Raw genomic sequence first — 20,236 nt, forward strand, 5'->3', positions numbered from 1 at the left:
AATGAGCATGGACTCCATTAACAGACATGGCAGTGACATGAAGAATGGAAAAAGAAAATTATCAAGCTAAAGGGGCTATAGGGAATAGGCAGAGGGTGGCTTGCGTGTGCTATTTTATAGAGAGTAGTCATGCTGAGCATATTAGAAGGTTATATGTCAATAGAAACATAGAGAAAGCAAAAGGCAGGAATTCATGCTAATATTTACAAAGGAACGGAACCGTTCTGCTTCAGTGGAGCAGCACATGGAAAGCAACAGCAGGCTAAGAATCCATGAAGAACAAAAATGAAGTCTCTGCTCCTGAGACACTGAAAAAAAAAATACCAGGAGGCAACGTTAGAACAGCTGTGTAGTTACAAACCATAAATCTTAGGGTCACAGTAAGAATTTTGTTCATACCAAGGACAGATGTAATCTTGGAAGAATTTGAACTGATTGGTAACGTACTATCTCTGGACTTCTTCCTTTATATTCCCCATTCCATAAACTACCAGTTACATGAAGTTCCTCTTTCTTCCTTTCCCTATGGATGCCTCTGGACACCCTCCAACTTTGCACTCGTCCCTCTTTTGACTGCTAGTTGCTCCGCTAGAAGCTCTTCAATTATCACAGATCAGATGGAAGCCTCCATTGTTTTCCAAGAAGTATAAATAGACTCCCTTACAAAGATCATTCACAACACGTATCTTCCAATCAAGAGTCTTTGGAGTATGAATAACAGAAAACCCATTTAGTAATTATTTAAAACATAAGAACATGAAACTCTTGGTCATGAGATGCTAGAGATTTGTAGTATCATTGTCATGTGAGCATCTCAGCAATGTCCACAGACTCACACTCCCTTCTCACTGTATTCTGTAGATCCTTTAGCTTGTTAATTTTCCATTTTTGTTATGTATGCCATTGTCATGTCTCTTTAAGGGACCCACATTTATTTGTTGACATTCTCTCATTGGAGAAATAATTTGTTTATTTAGGTATACTTTCCTTCACCCTCCGTTCTTCAGGTTCACTGTGACCAGCATGTTCTAGCTGCTGCAAACTAATGTAGGATCCAAAGAAATGGTGCAGGGAATGGGTCCTAGGACCTTTTCCTTTGAAAGATCCTTCCTATTGGAAATGGAGAGTGTCTTTCCTGGATGCTCATTAGAACTCCTCTCATGTATAGGAGCAGGACCAGCCCACATCTATTAGAAATGCCCGTTTGTTTCCAGCTCTTCTGCATATGTCTCAACACCTAGCAAAGACTGTAACACATAATACCTGCTGCAAGAAATGAACTGTCATTGGATTTAATTCTGTTTTTTAAAAAAATAGAATGTAACACTGAAGGATGGGAGTTTTATGAAAATGCCACACTTTTCAGAATGAAAAGGACTTGTGACGGGAAATAAGCAAAAGAACTTCTGAGACGTATTGTGCTCCAGCCTGTGTCAGAAACCAGTAAGATAATATTACAGATTTTTACTTTAGAGTTTCCAAATTTAAAAAAAAAACACAAATCCCAGAAAAGGTTGAAATTAAGTTCACATTATCTAAAACCATGGAATGTGAATATGTTTTAAATGTTTCCTACACCCTGGTTTTGGTTCATTAATAATGACCTTTCCTTAAAAAGAAAGAAAGAAAGAAAGAAAGAAAGGAAGGAAGGAAGGAAGAAAGAAAGAAAGAAATCAACAAAAAACCTTTCTGGATTCTATTGAACTGAGAAGAGGGAGAATCAATATTTTCCAAGAATGAATTTCCTGATATGTTGTACAATCTCAAGAAGACATGTGTTTGCATGAGTACATGTGTGTGTCTGTCTGTCTGTCTCTCTATCTGTCTGTCTATATGTATGTGTAAAACAATAAAACAGAGGTTGTGTATTTAGAAAAAATAAGAAAAGTGTAGGTGATAGATTGTTGAAAATGATGTAAATACAGTGCTTATGTATGAACTACTAAAAAATATTAAGTTAAAAAAAAAAACAAAAATGAAAAAAAAAATGAAGAAGCCTAGAAGTTTAGAGATTCAGAGAATCCAGGAGCTGAGTTGATGGTTCAGCACTTAAAATGCTCACTGCTCAGTTATGAGGAGGAGAGTTTCAGCATTCACATCAGAACGCTTGTAAGCACAATTAAGTCTTGCTTCAAGGGACCCAACACTCTCTTCTAGTCTCCACGGAAACCTGCATACACATAGGCCCATACTCCGACACAGACTCAGAAATACACATACAAACACATAAGTACACACGTGCATACAGAAACACTCACAAACACAGAAGCATGCACACACAGACACAAAAACACACACACAGAGAGAGAAGCATGTGCACACAATGCACACGCTCAGAAGCATGCACAGACACAGAAACACGTGCACACATACACAGAAGCATGTACACATGGAAGCATGCACACACACATACATAATAAAATAAAAAAAAATCTTTAAAATGTTAAATAAAAGTAAAGTCCACCCCAGTGGCTTGGCAATCTTCAGAATAATTGCCAGTAACACATTTTACCATGTTGGTTACTGAAAGAAAAGGCTTCTCTGATGAGGGTTGACTGATGCTCTGATCTGTGTTTCTCTTCCAGTAAAAACCTAAAGCACCATGGGCCTCACCCAATATAAGTCAAGTATCCATTTGAATAGGAGATAGATTTCTCTATATTCCATAAAGTAATTATGTGGTGTCTTCAGCAATAGGGTCTTACGATTGCTTATCGTGTTATATAGGGTAACTAATAATACTGCCAATAGCCTGTAATTATTAGAGGTTCATATGAGGCCCATTCGGACAAATAAAAAATAGGTAACTCATTGCTAGTTTATTCAGTAGGATGTGGGGTACTGTTTCCCCAACTATATAATAACTTCATTCAAACTCTTTTTATATTTATATACCTATTTTAGGAATCTTCTACACACTAGTTAATTTCCATATGGGTTTTCAAAAGGCTTTTAGTGTAAGTTGTACCTCCCACATACCCTCATTTACCGTGCCCCTGCCCATTTAATCCTCCAGTTGTTATTTCACTCTTATCCTTCTATAAGACTGTCTTCTGTTTTACCAAATTTGAAAGACCCTCCCCCACCCCTTACTAGCTACTAAACATTTGTGGGTATTTCAAATGAAATACACACATTGAAAACGCGAGAAGAAAATGTCCATATAGAAGAGAAACGGTCAATATTTGTCTTTTGCTGTTTAAATTATTCAGTCAGTATGGTTGTTTCTAACTCCGTCCATTTACCTACAAATTCTATAATTGCATTCTTCTTAAGTCTGAATAGTATTTCATTGTGTAATTGGCCTATATTCATTACCCATTGATTAGCTGATGGACATAGAAATCATTTGCTTTCTGGCTGTTGTGAATAGAGCAGCAGTGAACATGAATTAGCTAGTACCTCTGCAATAAGAAGATGTAGAGTCCTTTGATTATGTGCCCAAGAGTAATATAGTTATATTTTCATCTCTTTGGAGGGAACTTCCACATTGATTTCCATTGTGACTGTAGCTGTTTACACTCTCACCAGCAATAGATACACATTGTCCTTTCCCCAAATCCTCACCAGCATCTAGTGTCATTTTCAAAAATTAAGCTTTGCCATTCTGATGGGGTTGGATGAAATCTCAAAGTAGTTTTAATTTTAATTTCCCCAAGGACTAACCTTTTTTTTTCTATTTTTCTTTGATTTAAGATAGACTTTTCCATACTCTGATTATGGTTTCCTTTCCTCAACTCCTCCCAGATCCTCTTCACTTCCCTCTCATTCAAATTTTCTCACTTTTACTCTCTCTTGTTTGGGAAAAGGTCTAAATAATAATAACAATAATAATGATAAACAAAAACAAACAAACAGAAAAGGACCCAAAGGAAAAAGCACAAGAAACACATATACACACAAGACACACATGTTCATATATGCAGAAATTCCATAAAAACACAAAACAAGATACCAAAATACACATGCAAAGGACCTGTGGTGTCATAAAGAAACAATGCCCTTCAAAGCAATATGAGATATGATCCACCAAAAATCTCAGAATTCATTTTGAGTTGTCTCTCTACTGCTGAGCACAGTGTCTAGTCTTAAAGGTGGCTTGTATTCCCAGTAAGATTCTCTTAAAGAAAACTAAATTTTCATTTGCTGCCAGTTAACCATTAAAGACACTTTCTGAATTAAAGATGGGGCCTTATGTCCATGTCCTCTTTAAACACTGCAACTATATCTGGCCCAGACCTGAACAGGCCGGCGCATGTAGCCACAGTCTCTATGGCTTTATATTGCACTGTGTTTAGGAGTGTTTGTTTCCTTGGTGCTTGTTGTCCTCCATATCCTCTGGCTTTTTTTCTTTTATTGAAAATAGATTATTGGAGCTCCTTTTGAATACAAGGTGCCTAAGTCCTGTTTCCAGCATCTTCATTGAAGATGTTGCACCTGTCCTCCAAATCCTCCAACACCAAGACCTCTGGGTCTTCTTTGACATGGATACCAGTGGAAACAAGTTGGCTGAGTTGTTTTAGAATCATTTGGAGACAGTGTTCCCAAAACTTCAGAAAAAAATCATGCATGTGTACAGGTTAAAAAAGGCACTGGATTTACAACCGTAAAACCTCTCCCTTTTAGAGGATGTCATTTATCCAAGTTGTTAAGAAGTTTATGATTTGGAGTGGAGGCTTCTTGAACCAGAAAGGGGACAGGTGGAGAAAGTAAGGTGAAAAATTTGAAGAAGAAAATTTTCATTATAGCCGTTATGGGGTGGGGGGTGTTTGCTGAGCATGGTAAATGCAGGCCCCAATACAAATAGTTCTCAATTCTTTATCTTTATTCAGATCTTTATTTGGATGGGAAACCTGTGGTATCTAGTCAAGTAATTAAAAGACTGGGTGTGGCAAGAATGCTTGAAAATGTAGAAGTGGGTGGTGAAAAACTTCCTCAACTTACTGCAGAACGTGAAGAAATGAAAGAAGGACGTGACTGGGGAACATTCTCTAAAGATGGCTCTAGTGAGTCATCCAAATTTCCTCCAACATGCAAATATAGATGTAAAAGATGTAGATAAAATTTTACTAATAACTAAAAACTTAAAAACCATTAGAAATACTTTTCCCCCCAAATCTCAGGACAGGGAGATGGCTATTAAAACATTTGCAAAAAATGTAAGGCATGTATTAAGTTCAAAGGCTGTTATTAAGAAAGCAGATACATCCAGACTGCAACATATAGCCTATTGCTGTAAGCTTTTTTTTTTTTTTTTACTGAATATTGGTAATTATAATTTTAAGACGTTAAATTAGCAGGGAGCGACTGCTAGTTGTTAGGAGGCTCTTGAAATGGACTTACCAAATACCAAAGCACCATACCACAAAGTGCAAGGATGATAAAGATTAAAAGAATATACCCAGAAGATGCTCCAGCACACAAGAAAATCTGTCAACCATGTTCATAGCAGCCTTATTCATAATAGCCAGATCATGGAAACAGCCTAAGTGTCCCTCAGTAGAAGAATGGATAAAGAAACTGTGGTACATGTACACTATGGAATACTACTCAGCTATTAAAAACAAGGAATTCCCGAAATTTGTGGATAAATGGATTGAGCTAGAAATGATCATAATGAGTGAGTTAACCCAGAAGCAGAAAGACTTAAATGGTATATACTCATTTATATCTGCATACTAGCCCAAGGGGCATGTCCCACGAAAGCCTTCACTTACCAGGAAACTGGGACAGAGGGGAGGACATCCTATTGGGACTCTAGATGAGAGAAGCATGGGAGAATGGCAAAGTAGAAGGATCCAGAGGGTCCTAGAAACCTACAAGTAGAACATTATGATAGGTAGATTTGGGCCCAGGGGTCCCACTCAAACTAAGGCACCAGCCAAGGACAATACAGGCGGTAAACTTTAAACCCCTACCCAGATCTAGCCAATGGTCAGAACAGTCTCCACACTTGAGTGGAGAGTGGGATATGACTTTCTCACATACTCTGGTGCCTCACATTTGACCATGTTCCCTGGAGGGGGAGACCTGGTGGCACACAGAGGAACGACAGCAGGTTACCGAGAAGAGACTTGATACCCTATGAGCATATACAGGGGGAGGTAATCCCCCTCAGGAACAGTCATAGGGGAGGGGAATAATGGGAAAATGGGAGGGAGAGAAGAATGGGAGGACACAAGGGATGGGATAACCATTGAGATGTAACAAGAATAAATTAATAATAAAAAATTAAAAAAGAAAAGAAAAAAAAAAAAAAAGAATAGGATGAAGCAATGTCTTCTCAAGAAGGCTCAGGAGATAGCCCCGGGAGACAAAGCTATCCAGACAGAATTGCTTAAAGTCAAACAATAAGATAAAAGATGAAGAGAAAGATAGAGAAGATAATGTACTCAAAAAGTTTGGTTAATAAGGATTAAACTTTGCTTAAACTATACACATTGTTCATATAAAGGATAATATAATTTACTATCTGTATATGATCCCTGATGTATTTCCCTTGACTTTTGTCATCACTGTTTACATTCAAGTATTGACATAGTATTCTTCTTAATAAAATACAAAAAAGAAGAAAAAGAAAATTAGATTATTTTATTATTATACAATATATCCTGATTATAATTTCCCTTCCTACTCCCCTCAGTCACTCCCCACTTCCCCTCACTTCTGGATCCTATATTACTTGTTATTATAAAATTTATCAAAACTGCCACTGTATTTTATAATTGCTAAATGCAAAATTTAAGATGTAATTTTAACTTATATTTGAATTTGTTCAAGTAGTTTGTAGATCTATTTTTTCCAGCATAAAGTAAGATTCCACATATATTTTTCATAGTTTTATAGATTATAGAAAGACAAGTTAGACACAAACATATACCACTGCACACATATCTAGTTATGTGATAGATACATGATCTGTAAATATTTTTTCACATCAATGACTAAATAGTGACAGACACACTTATATTGAAATGCCATTCTGTTCTTTGAACTTATGAGTTATAGTCCAATAAATAGTCAGTACTCCATTGAATTTCATTTATAATGACCTATACAATAGCTATTTGGTTAATTTTTCTTCTAATTGTTGAAAAATTGGAAACTAATGATAGTCAAAGTGACACTGCAGAGGTGCTCCTTGGCATTCTGTGGGGAAAAGTATCAACATGATTTAATCAATAACTTATGACTACTCTTTACACCTTACACTCATAAATACTTGGGGAAATATAAATATTGATAATTTAAGAAATGTTTTATCCAAAGTAGTTTTTTTTTAATGTTAAAATATTTTTAAATTTTTTCCAAGTTATTTTTCTTTTTAAAATATATTTTATTAATTTATTCATACTACATCTCAGTTGTTAGCCCATCCCTTTTATTCTCCCATTCCTCCTTCCCTCCCATGTTCCCCTTACTCCCCTCCCCTGTGACTGTGACTGAGGGGGACTTCCTCCCCCTGTATATGCTCATAGGGTATCAAATATCTTTTGGTAGCCTGATATCCTTCCTCTGAGTGCCACCAAGCCTCCCCATCCAGGGGACGTGGTCAAATATGGGGCACCAGAGTTCATGTGAAAGTCAGACCCTACTCTCCACTCAATTGTAGAGAATGACCTGTCCATGGCTAGATCTGGGTAGGGACTAGAAGTTTACTGCATGTATTGTCCTTGGCTGGTGCCATAGTTTGATCAGGACCCTTGGGCCCAGATCTGCCCATCATAATGTTCTACTTGTGGGTTTCTAGGACCCTCTGGATCATTCTATTTCCCCATCTCCTATATTTCATTCACCTAGAGTCCCAATAAGAAGTCTTCCCCTCTGTTCCACTTTCTTGGTAAGTGAAGAGTTTTATGGGACATGCCCCTTGGGCTAGTGCCCAATTATAAGTGAGTATATACCATTTGACTCTGATTCTGGGTGAACTTACTCATTATGATCATTTCTAGTTCAATCCATTTGTCCACAAATTTGGGGGATTCCTTGTTTTTAATAGTTGAGTAGTATTCCATAGTGTAAATGTACCACAGATTCTTTATCCATTCTTCTACTGAGGGACACTTAGGCTGTTTCCAGGTTCTGGCTATTATGAATAAGCCTGCTCTTAACATGGTTGAGCAAATGTTCCTGTTGTGTGCTGGAGCATCTTCTGGGTATATCCCAAGGAGTGGAATAGCTGGGTCTTGAGGAAGCCTTATTCCCAGTTTTCTGAGATAGTGCCAGATAGATTTTCAAAGTAGTTGTACTAGTTTGCATTCCCACCAGCAGAGGTCCAGTAGTTTTATTTTTATATGCCAAATTTTCTGAATAAACTCTGATGATTTCTCTTACTCTCTCTCTGTGTGTGTGTGTGTGTGTGTGTGTGTGTGTGTGTGTGTGTGTGTGTGTGTGTTACATGTGGAGGTTAGAGGACAACTAGTAGAATTTGATTGTCTTCTTGTGCTTTATGGATTTATGGATTTTGGACATCAAACTCAGGTTCTTAAGCTTTGGGGTAGGAACCTGTACCTTCTGTGCTCTCTCACTCAAACCTGATTATCTGATTTAATATTCATTTATCTCATACCAAACCCATCTTAATCCTTAATTTTGAATTTTAAAACAGCTTAGAAACTTTTGGGGAGCAGATAGGAGCAAGTGGTAAAGATTTGTGCCTTGTCCAGCATCTGTGACCTAGATGAAATTGAGAGCTGCTTTTCTATTATTTCCTTGCCCCGCCCACATGTGGCCTCCCTCCAAAAGATTGCATTTTTTCAAGGTGATCTGAGGATAAAGTAAGTGAGGCCAAGAAAAAAGGAGTCTTAGACTTTTTGGAATTTTGAGCATTTATACGAACCACACAATCCCAAATGACAAAAGTCAAATTCTGCCCTAAATAAATATGTAGAGGCAAACAAGATGCCCTTCCTCAGATTTAATTAATATTTTTAAATGCCCCCTTTTCTTGCAGCCAAAAGGTTTTGACATTCTCTACTTGTTCCTCTACTCAGTGCAGTTTGCTTCAGAAAATGGTAAGTGTGTGGAGCAACTTTCTTTTCTAAAGTGGAAAATGAGCCTTTGGGGAAGAGAATAAAGCAGACCCAGAGTGATTGATGCTTGAGCATAGCGTCTCTATGTGATCTGGTGGGCTCAAGTGGAAATTGACAGGCCCTTGTTAAAATAATGAAGAATTTCTTAACCAAAATAAAGAAGAATAAAACCAGAAGTAACAAAATCAAAGATAAAAGGACACCAATGAAATTCCAAAGTGTGTTTGTTTGTACCTTAAAAACACACCCCATTAAATTGGAAAATATGAAAGAAATGGATAATTTCTAGAAGAATATGACCTACAAAAGTTAAAGCACAAAGAGATAAATAATTTAAACAGATATACACCAAATGAAGAAATTGAAACAATACTAAAAAATCTCCCAGCTGAAAGATGCCAAGCCTCAGACAAATTTATTACAGAATTCTGCCATATCATCAAAGAGGAACTAACAATGATACTTCTCAGATCATTCCATAAAGTAGAGAAAGAAAGAAAGCTCTCAAACCCCTTTAGCAATCTAATATTATTGCAATACCCAAATGACATTAACAGAAAATAATAAAATGATCTCCATGATAAACTTTGATGAAAAAAACTCTCAGTAGATGTGGCAGAGGGTGTGGAGAGGGGAATGTGGGTGGGGATCAGATGTGGGGAGAGCAAGGGTGGGAGCTGAAAGGAGTGGGAGAGAGAAGGAAAGCCTAGAGGACATCTCTAGGACAAGCTGGAGACCTGTGGCAGTGTAGACTCTTGGGGGGGATATGGGAGTGACTCTAGCTGAGAGTCCTAGCAGCAGGGGACATGGAGAGCGAAGTGGCCACCTCCTAGCAAGGCAGGACTTCCAGTGGAGGGAGGAGGCACCAACCCACCCACAAAACCTTTGGCTCCAAATTTATTCAGCCTACAAGATGAGATAAAGATAGAACAGAGATTGAGGGAATGGCCAACTAATGAGTGGTCTAACTTGAGACTGGCCCCAAATGAGTGAGCCAACTCCTGATATTATTAATGATACTCTGCTATATTTGCAAACAGGAGTCTAACATGACTTTCCTCTGAAAGGTTCCACTCAGCAGCAGATCCAAACAGATACTGAGACCCACAGCCAAACACTAGGCGGAGTTCAGGGAGTCTTGTGGAAGAGCAGCAGAAGGACAGAAGAACCCAGAGGGGGAAAAGAATCCACAATAAGCACAAGAGAGTCAACTAACATAGGCCAATGGGAGCTTACAGAGACTGAAGCACCAACCAAGGAGCATGCATAGACCAGATCTAGGGCCCTGACACATATGTAACCGATGGGCGGCTTTGTCTTCATGTGGGTCCCCTAGCAAGTGGAGAAGGGGTTGTTCCTGGCAAGGACTCTGTTGCCTCCTTTTGGATCACTTTTTCCTAGCTGGGCTGCCTTGTCTTAGTCTTGATACAATTTGATCTGTTGCGGAGGGTTGGATGGGGGAAATCATCTTTTCTGATGAGAAGGGGAGGGAGTAAGGGGAAGAAAGTGAGAGAGTAGGGCTTGAAGGAGAGGAGAGGAAGGGCTGTGTTTGGGATGTAAAGTGAACAAATAAATTAATTTAATAATAAAAATTTTAATAGAATACCTGCAGTCTAAATACAAGTGTGTGTAAAAAATTATTCATAATATCACAAGAAGAGACTAGGAATAAAAGCCATTGTCTAATAAAGGCAATGTGTAATATACCTATAATTAACACCATTCTAATGGGGGAGAACCCCAAAGCTTCCCACCGAGATCAGGAGCAAGACAAGGATACCCAAGCTTTCTAACTCTGTTTGACGTAGTGGTCAGTCTTATCCAGACAAATAGGACAAGATAAGGACACAGAAGGCACACAAATATAAAATGAAGAAATAAAAGAGTCCCCATTTGAAGACAATGAAATCTATACATAAAAGAGTCTAAAGACTTCAATAGAAGACTCCTGAGATGAAAACATACATTCACAAAAGTGACATGGCACAAAATTAATATGCTAGCATCAGTAAACTTCCAATATACCAATGACAAACATCGTGAGAAAGAAACCAGGGAAACAACACCGTTTGCAATACCCAAAACCAATGACAGAACAACAGCAAAACCAAACTCTTCAAATAACCCCAAAGAGTAAAGCGAAAAGGCTTAACGATGAAAACTTTAAAACTATTTATGACTCCTCTTCTGTGGGGCTTCCTGAGCTCTGAGGTGGGGGATTTGATGTAGAAATCCCATTTATGGCTGAGTGTTCCTTGATAAGGTTTAAAACAAGGCGCTGATCTATAAGCATAATATAATACCTTGAGGATTTATTTATTTTATCACATCTTTTTTTAAGACCAGCATTGTTTGGTTTTACCTTGGGTCTCCGGGCTATTATTCTCTGGTTATTGGCCACCCAATCAGTGTTAGATGTGTGTTCTAGCTTGTAGAGTGTGTCTAAGTCAAACCAGACATTGACTAGTTACTCTCACATGCTTTGTGCTGCCCTTGCCCTAATACATCGTATAGGCAAGAACACAGAACTAAGAAAAAATATTGAAAGCAGCAAGAGAACATGACCAAGAAATATATAATGGCAAACCTATCATTATTACACCCAACTCCTCAGCAGAGACCAGAAAAGCCAGAAGAGCATGGACAAAGGTCCTGCAAAAACTAAGACACCACAGATACCAAGCCACGCTAATACACCCAGTGAAACTATCAGTAACCATTGATGGAGGAAAAATATATTCCATGACAAAAACAAATTCAAACAGTATCTTTCCTCAAATCCTGCCTTAAAGAAGTTAATAGAAGGGACCCTCCAATGCAAAGTGACAAGCTACAACCAAAACTGCATAGGAAATAGATAACTACACCATTGCAAAAACATGGCACAGACACTCCAGTGCAACCAACATCAGAATCAAGGGAATTGGCAGTCATTGGTCATTAATATCTCTCAACATCAATGGTCTCAGTTCTCCAATAAAAAGACACAGACTGAATGGATGCATGAACAAGATCCAACACTCCTCTGCGTTCAAGAAACACATCTCAGGCATAAAGATAGATATTACCTCAGGGTAAAATGTTGGAAAAAAGTATTCCAAGCAAACAGACACAAAAGGCAAGCTGGTACATCTCATTTTAATATCTAATAAAATAGACTTTCAACCAAAATTAATCAAAAGAGATGAAGATGGTCATTTCATACTCATCAAAGGTAAAGTCAACCAAGAAGACATCACAATTCTAAATATCTATGCCCCCAATACAAGAGCACCCACATTTGTAAAAGAACTATTAGCAAAGCTTAAATGACATATTGTTCCCCACACATTAATAGTGGGAGACTTTAACACTCCTCTTTCACTGAAGGATAGGTCATTGAAACCGAAGCTAAACTGAGAAATACCGACACTAACCAAAGTCAGGAATCAAGTGGGTCTAACATATCTACAGAACTTTTCACCCAAACACAAAGGATTATACCTTCTTCTCTGCACTCCATGGAACCTTTTCAAAAATTGATCATATAGTAGGTACCAAAGCAAGCCTCAACAGATTCAAGAAGATTGAAATAATACTTTCTATCCTACCAGATCACCATAGTCTAAAGCTGGATTTCAAAAACAACAGAAATAACAAAAAGCCTACACACATGTGGAAATTAAACAACTGTCTACTTGATGACAATTGGGTCGGGGAAGAAATTAAGGACTTCCTGAAATTAAACAAAAATGAAACCACATACCCAAATTTGTGGGACACATTGAAAGTGGTACTAAAAGGAAAATTCATAGCAGTTAAGTGCCTTTACAAAGAAATTGGAATATCCCTTAAAGGAACTTAATGACACATCTGGAAGCCCTAGAATCAAAGAGCAGAAACACCCAAGAGGAGTACACATCTGGAAATAATCAAACTCCATGTTGAAATCAATAAATTGGAAACAAGAGAACAATTCAAAGAATCAACAAAACCAGGAGCTTGTTCTTTGGGAAAATCATCAAGATAGAAAAACCGTTAGTCAAACTAACTAAAAGGCAGAGAGACACTATCCAAATTAGCAAAATCAGAAATGAAAAGGGAGACATAATAACAGACAGTGAAGAAATACAAAGAACCATAAGATCCTTCTTCAAAGCCATATGCGCCAGAAAATTTGAAAATCTAAGGGAACTGGATGATTTTCTTGATCAATTCCGCCTGCCAAAATTAAATCTAGATCAGATAAACAAATTAAATATTCCTATTTCTCCTACAGAAATAGAAGCAATCATTGATAGTCTCCCAACCAAAAAAAGCCCAGGGCCAGATGGTTGCAGTGCAGAATTCTACCAGACCTTCAAGGATGTGCTAATACCAATACTCTACAAGCTACTCCAAAAGATAGATAGATGGATAAATGGATGGAACATTACCAAATTCATTCTATGAGGCCATAGTCACATTGATACCTAAACCTCACAAAGACCCAACAAAGAAAGAGAATTTCAGACCAATTTCTCTTATGAACATTGATGCAAAAATACTCAAAATACCTGCAAAACGAATACAAGAACACATCAAAGATATCATTCACCATGACCAGGTAGGCTTCATTCCAGGCATGCAGGGATGGTTTAATGCATGGAAATCCATCAGAATAATCCACCATATAAGCAAACTGAAAGAAAAAAAACACATGATCATCTCCTTAGGGGCAGAAAGTGCATTTAACAAAGTCCAACACCCATTCATGTTTAAAGTTTTGGAGAGATCAAGGATACAAGGCACATACCTAAACACGATAAAGGCTATATATAACAAACCAATAGCCAACATCAAATTAAATGGAGCATTACTCAAGGAAATTCCTTTAAAATCGGGGACCAGGCAAGGCTGCCCACTTTCTCCATATCTCTTCAATATAGTTCTTGAAGTTCTACCCAGAGCAATAAGACAACAAAAGGAGATCAAGGGAATCCAAATGGGAAAGGAAGAAGTCAAATTATCCCTATTTGAAGATTATATGATAGTGTACATAAGTGATCTTCAAAATTCCACCAGAGAATTCCTACAGCTGATAAACACCTTCAACAAAATAGCTGAATACAAAATTAACTCAAAAAAGTCAGTAGCCTTCCTATATACAAATGACAATCATTTAGAGGTGGAAATTAGGGAAACTACACACTTCACGTAGCCACAAACAATATAAAATATTTACGAGTAACTCTAACCAAGCAAGTGAAGGACTTGTTTGAAAAAAATTTCAAATCTCTGAAGAAAGAGATTGAAGATGACACCAGAAGATGGAATGATCTCCCTTGTTTGTGGATCAGGAGAATTAACATAGTAAAAATGGCCATCTTACTAAAAGCAATGTACAGATTCAATGCAATCCCCATCGAAATACCTACACAATATTTTGAAGACATTGAAAGATCAATTCTCAACTTCATATGGAAAAACAACAAACACAGAATAGCTAAAACAATCCTTTACAATAAAAGATCCTCATCTCCATACCTGATCTCAAGCTGTACTATAGAGCAACAGTAATTAAAACAGCATGGTACTGGCAGAGCAATAGGCTGGTTGATCAATGGAATTGAATCTAAGACCCAGAAATGAATCCACACACATATGGTCACTTGAGTTTTGACAAAGAAGCCAAATCTATTCAATGGAAAAAGGATAACATATTCAACAAATGGTGCTGGTCTAACTGGATGTCTACATGTAGAAAAGTACAATTAGACCCATATTTGTAACCATGACAAAACTCAAGTCCACATGGATGAAAGACCTCAACGTAAAACCAGAGACACTAAATCAGTTAGAAGAAAAAGTGAGGAAGAGCCTGGAACACGTTGGCACAGGAGACAACTTCCTGAACAGAACTCTAATAGCCCAGGCTCTAAGCTCAACAATTAACAAATGGGACCTCATGCGCTTAGAAGCTTCTGTAAGGAAGAAGACACTGTCAACAGAACAAAGGAACAGCCTACAGACTGGGAAAATATCTTCACCAACCCAACATCTGACAAAGGTCTAATATTCAAAATATATAAAGAATGCAAGAAATTAAACACCACCAAACCAAATAATCCAATTAAGAAACAGGGCTCAGAATTAAACAGAAAATTATCAACAGAAAATGATCGCGAATGGCTGAAGAACACTTAAAGAAATGCTCAATGTCCTTAGTCATCAGAGAAATGCAAATCAAAAAGGCTCTGAGATTCCATCTTACACCCATCAGAATGGCTAAGATTGAAAACTCAAATGACAACACATGCTGGCGAGGATGTGGAGAAAGGAATACTTCATTGCTGGTGGAAATGCAAACTTGTACAACCACTTTGGAAATCTATCTGTCACTTTTTTCAATAAACTGGGAGTAGGGTTACCTCCAGACCCAGCTATTCCACTCCTTGAAATATACAGAAGATGCTCCAACACACAACAAGGACATATCGTCAACCATGTTCATAACAGCCTTATTCATAATAGCCAGAACCTGGAAACAACCTAAATGTCCCTCAGTAGAAGAATGGATAAAGAATCTGTGGTACATTTACACTATGGAATACTACTCAGCTACTAAAAACAAGGAATTCTCAAAATCTGTGGACAAATGTATCGAACTAGAAATGATCATATTGAGTGAGCTAACCCAGAAGCAGAGAGACTCAAATGGCATATACTCACTTATAATTGAACATTAGCCCAAAAGGCATGTCCCACAAAAGTCTTCACTTACCAGGAGTTTGGGGTAGATGTGAGGACATCCTATTGGGACCCTAGGTGTGAGAAGTATGGGAGAGTGGGAGAATAGAAGGACCCAGAGGGTCCTGGAAACCTACAAGTAGAACATCATGATGGACAGATCTGGACCCAGGGGTGCTCAAACCACTGCACCAACCAAGGACAATACATGCAGTAAACCTTGAACCCCTACTGAGATCTAGCCAATGGACAGGAAATTCTCCACAGTTATGTAGAGAGTCAGGACTTACTTGGACATGAATTCTCTGCCCCATATTTGATCACTTCTTCCTGAGGGGCAGCCTGGTGGAACTCAGAGAAAGGATACGCAGAATACCAATATGAGACTTGATAGATAGCTTATGACAATATAGTGGGGAAAGAGGTCCCCCTAGGTCATAGACCTAGAGAAGGGGAATAGGGTGAAAGCAAGAGTGAGGGAGAAACAGGTAGATACAAGTGAAGGGAAAACAATTGAGATGTAATCTGAATAAATTAATTAAATAATAAAAAATTAAAAATTTTTTGAACTATATTTTGTTTTATATATAAAATCCAAGTAACCCAAACTATCAAAATATGGACATTCAACAACAGTTTTTAATATTTTAAGTCTACTGAAAAAACACCCAAAAAAGGGAAGACCAAATGTCAAAGAAGTTCTGAATCCATCAGACACCTCTTGACCACCAACAGGTTTTCCTTTACTGTGGCCTCCATTCCTGGCCATTCACTGAAGGTTTTCATGCCACGTTCCTTTTAATCTGCTTGCTATTTCTTCCTAAGACTTGGCAGCCAGGATTTGGCATGCCTGGATGCCCAAGGGCATTGGCAAGACTGCCATTTGGAACCCAAATAGGAATGTGGAAGGAAGGTTTTGGTTATTCTCTGGTCGCACCAGGTGGAATAATTTCGAACATAAGAAGAAGGTCCCTTGTTGGGAAGGAAGGGAGAAACAAGAGCATGTTGTTCCCTCTATAACCCCGATGTGTATAATCTTAACTGATCCTATGAGTGACCATCCTATACTACGCACAGAACTTCTTGCACATTTCAAGTGGGCCAAAAAGAATTCAAGAATTCTTCCTTTGTTAGATTAATTTTTTTTCAAACTGTAAATTTTTAAAAAGCACTTCAAAGAGAACATAAAGAAAAAAAGCCACATATATTCTTTGTAATTCCCATCTTCAACACAGTGTAAAACTTTAATTTTCATTTACAGGACTTTACTGATTCCCCTTTAGGAAGTTATTCATTAACAGCTTTTTATAGAAAATCTCTTCTATCTCTCTTGTGAGCTGACACTATAGAGTAACCTAAGGAGAATAAAACATGCTTGATCTGGAAACCCCTCAAACTGCTATTTATTCTGCTTAAATGTCTAGGCTTCCTCAAATCTAAATGGCAGAGTTATTTTTTTAAAAGAAAATCAATGCATATGGGAAAATATATGAAGGAATGAAAATAAATTGACCTGGAGATTTCCTTCTATAAAACTACCAAATCAGAAGTAGATTTGATGATAAACTGTTAATGTATAAACTAATAAAGTTTTCAGGTACTGTGCATACTGTTATGAAAGTACAAAAGTTTTAGTTGTTTTTTTTTATTATAACACATTATTTCTATTACCATTTGTTATTTGTAAATATTCACATCCTGTTTCTTATTTGAGTGTTATAAGAAAGTTTTCATTTGGGTCAAAAGTAACTAACTATATTGATACAAATTTTACTGGAATTTTTTCATTATTCTACCTCAGTTTTACTCTTTATTTATTTATTTTTTTTTTATTAATTTATTCTTGTTACATCTCAATGTTTATCCCATCCCTGTATCCTCCCATTCCTCCCCCCCCACCCCATTTTCCCATTATCTCCTCCCCTATGACTGTTCCTGAGGGGGATTATGTCCCCCTGTATATTCTCATAGGGTATCAAGTCTCTTCTTGGCTACTTGCTGTCCTTCCTCTGAGTGCCACCAGGTCTCCCCCTCCAGGGGACATGGTCAAATGTGAGGCACCAGAGTATGTGAGAAAGTCATATCACACTCTCCACTCAACTGTGGAGAATATTCTGACCATTGGCTAGATCTGGGAAGGGGTTTAAAGTTTACCTCCTGTATTGTCCTTGGCTGGTGCCTTAGTTTGAGCGGGACCCCTGGGCCCAAATCTGCCTATCATATTGTTCTACTATTCAATTTGCAATTTCTGCCTTAGGTTAGAACGTCTGTAAAAATTTAGGAGAGATGCCTGAGACCTGAGGTCATGGAGGAGATAGTGATACACAGTAAACAGTCTCACAAAATAAGAAGCAGGGTAAAGTAGACCAAACACCAGCAGGAGCATTTAATAAGAATTGGGGGAATCCTGTTAGCTGTATCTAAGTGCTCAGTATAGCAATCAAAGGATCTTTCCAATCAAAGGAGGGAGTCCTCTCCCTCCTAGTGTCACCTGTACCTAATTATGTCAGTCTCATTATTTTTCAGACAGAACATGCATTTTTAAAGGATCTGCTTACCACTGAAAGTATCAGTCTTCTAAGAGAGAATTTTCCTCCAGAGTATTCTATCCACAGCAGACATGATCTTTCTGACACTGTTAGAGACTAGTGGCCAAGACCACTCCAGATAAAGGTGCACAGGCTCTTGTAGAGGGCAAATGGAGGAGCCTGTATTTTTATGTGGTTGTTTCAGTAAACATTTTGAATAAACAGGTATGAAGTATTTTTGCTCTAAAATTGAAGACATGTTTATTTTCCTAGATTATATAACGTTGAGAATACTGTAACTTATATCCTGCTTTTTTGTTTGCTTAAAGGGTGTGAAGGGCCGACAGAGCATGGAAAATGGAATGTATGAGAGTAATGATAAGTGAGCCTAACTAGTTACACTTCTCTGAAAGCTTATTGCGTTAACTAAAGAAAACATTAATTTCCATGAAACTGCGGAATTAATCTGAATAAAGAAAATAAAAACACAGAGGCTCCTTTTTTTTTTTGTAGAGATCCAAACCTTTGTAGAAGAGAGCACACACACACACACAAAAAGCATCACAAAGTACGCATAAAGACACTGATTGCTAGTAAATTTCCCAAAATTTGGAATTATGTCAACTACAAAAAATGAATTGCTTCACTTTCAAGGTAGTTCAGTTGCCATGTGTAATTGCAGGGACGATGATGTCGTACTAATTGACATTAGTCTTTGTGGAAAAATGTTCGGTGTTCACTTTGGAATGTCCTACATCTCCTCCCCTTGAAACCTCATCTGGTCCCAATTACCAACTGCTACTAATTTGATTCAGTGGCAAAGAGCAAGCTGGGCTTCTGTACTTAAGCAGAAGCAAGCCTACTCCATCAGGCCCAGACTAGTGCCATTCCTTTTCATAAAAAAACTTGATGTAACTCAAACAATTTTATAGCATTTTATTTAAAACACAGAGAGATGAATTTAAGTAACATATATCTAATGTCTTACCTTATTCATTTGAATAAAGCTTAATGTGTCTTTAAAACTAAATCACACGAGTTTCCAATATACTGCTTATCAATTTATCTTAATTCATAATTATTACTGTATAGTGACCAACTTGTTTATTTATAATATGTTGGGCATATTTTGAGGAGGGTTCCTTTGAGTTTTAACACCTCTACAGTCTTCAGTTTAATTTATCTAGCATGTAAAGGTTGCTCATACATGGCCAGGTTGTTCTAAGCACTGGTTGTAACACACGATTGTGATAGTTTTATTTTAGTTTAAATGTTTAGGTCTTTATAAATGACAGATATTAGCTTTCTCTCTCTCTCTCTCTCTCTCTCTCTCTCTCTCTCTCTCTCTCTCTCTCTCTCTCTCTCTCTCTCTCCTCCTCTCCTCTCTCTCCTCTCTCTCTCTCTCTCTCTCTCTCTCTCTCTCTCTCTCTCTCTCTGTGTGTGTGTGTGTGTGTGTTGCTAGCCTGTACCCACAGTGTCTTTGGGTACTAGTCAAAACAAAACTGGGTGTGATCAGGCCTGGCTGTACTCACCACAAGCACTGAGATGTGGCATGGATTCTCCCCAGGCAAATATTCTGGTTTCTAGTCTAGTTTTTCCATCTAGACAAAAAGCCATCCATTCAATCCAAGGCAGGAGTTGGCAATCCTTGGCTTGTAGAACAGATAGGGCCTGTCTGGGGCTTCTATATGGTCTGTGAGCTCAACTGGTTATTTCCCCCTTTTTTTTTTTGGTGATTCAAAACAAATAAAAAATATTTTGTAACACAGAAAACTTATATGAAAATAGAGCATCAAAGCCTATTAACTAATTCAACCTGAGTTCTATGAATTTCTTAACATTGACACACATTGTCCAATTATGCTTAGGATATTGCCATGTCAAGGCCAAACACTGAATTTCCCCAAGTTGTTTTCCACATATGTCTTTAGCCCCAGCACTCTGGAGGATGATAGATCTCTGAATTTG

General features: G+C 37.7%; 1 pseudogene; it reads left to right on the top strand.

The window, feature by feature from the left end:
* The window catches only part of LOC127184458 (peptidyl-prolyl cis-trans isomerase D-like), a 36,231-nt pseudogene extending 30,850 nt beyond the window's left edge, over nucleotides 1-5,381 (top strand).
* Nucleotides 5,382-20,236: the final 14,855 nt, after the last annotated feature.

This window comes from Acomys russatus, chromosome 32 (assembly GCF_903995435.1).
Source record: "Acomys russatus chromosome 32, mAcoRus1.1, whole genome shotgun sequence".
NCBI classification, from domain to species: Eukaryota; Metazoa; Chordata; class Mammalia; order Rodentia; family Muridae; genus Acomys; species Acomys russatus.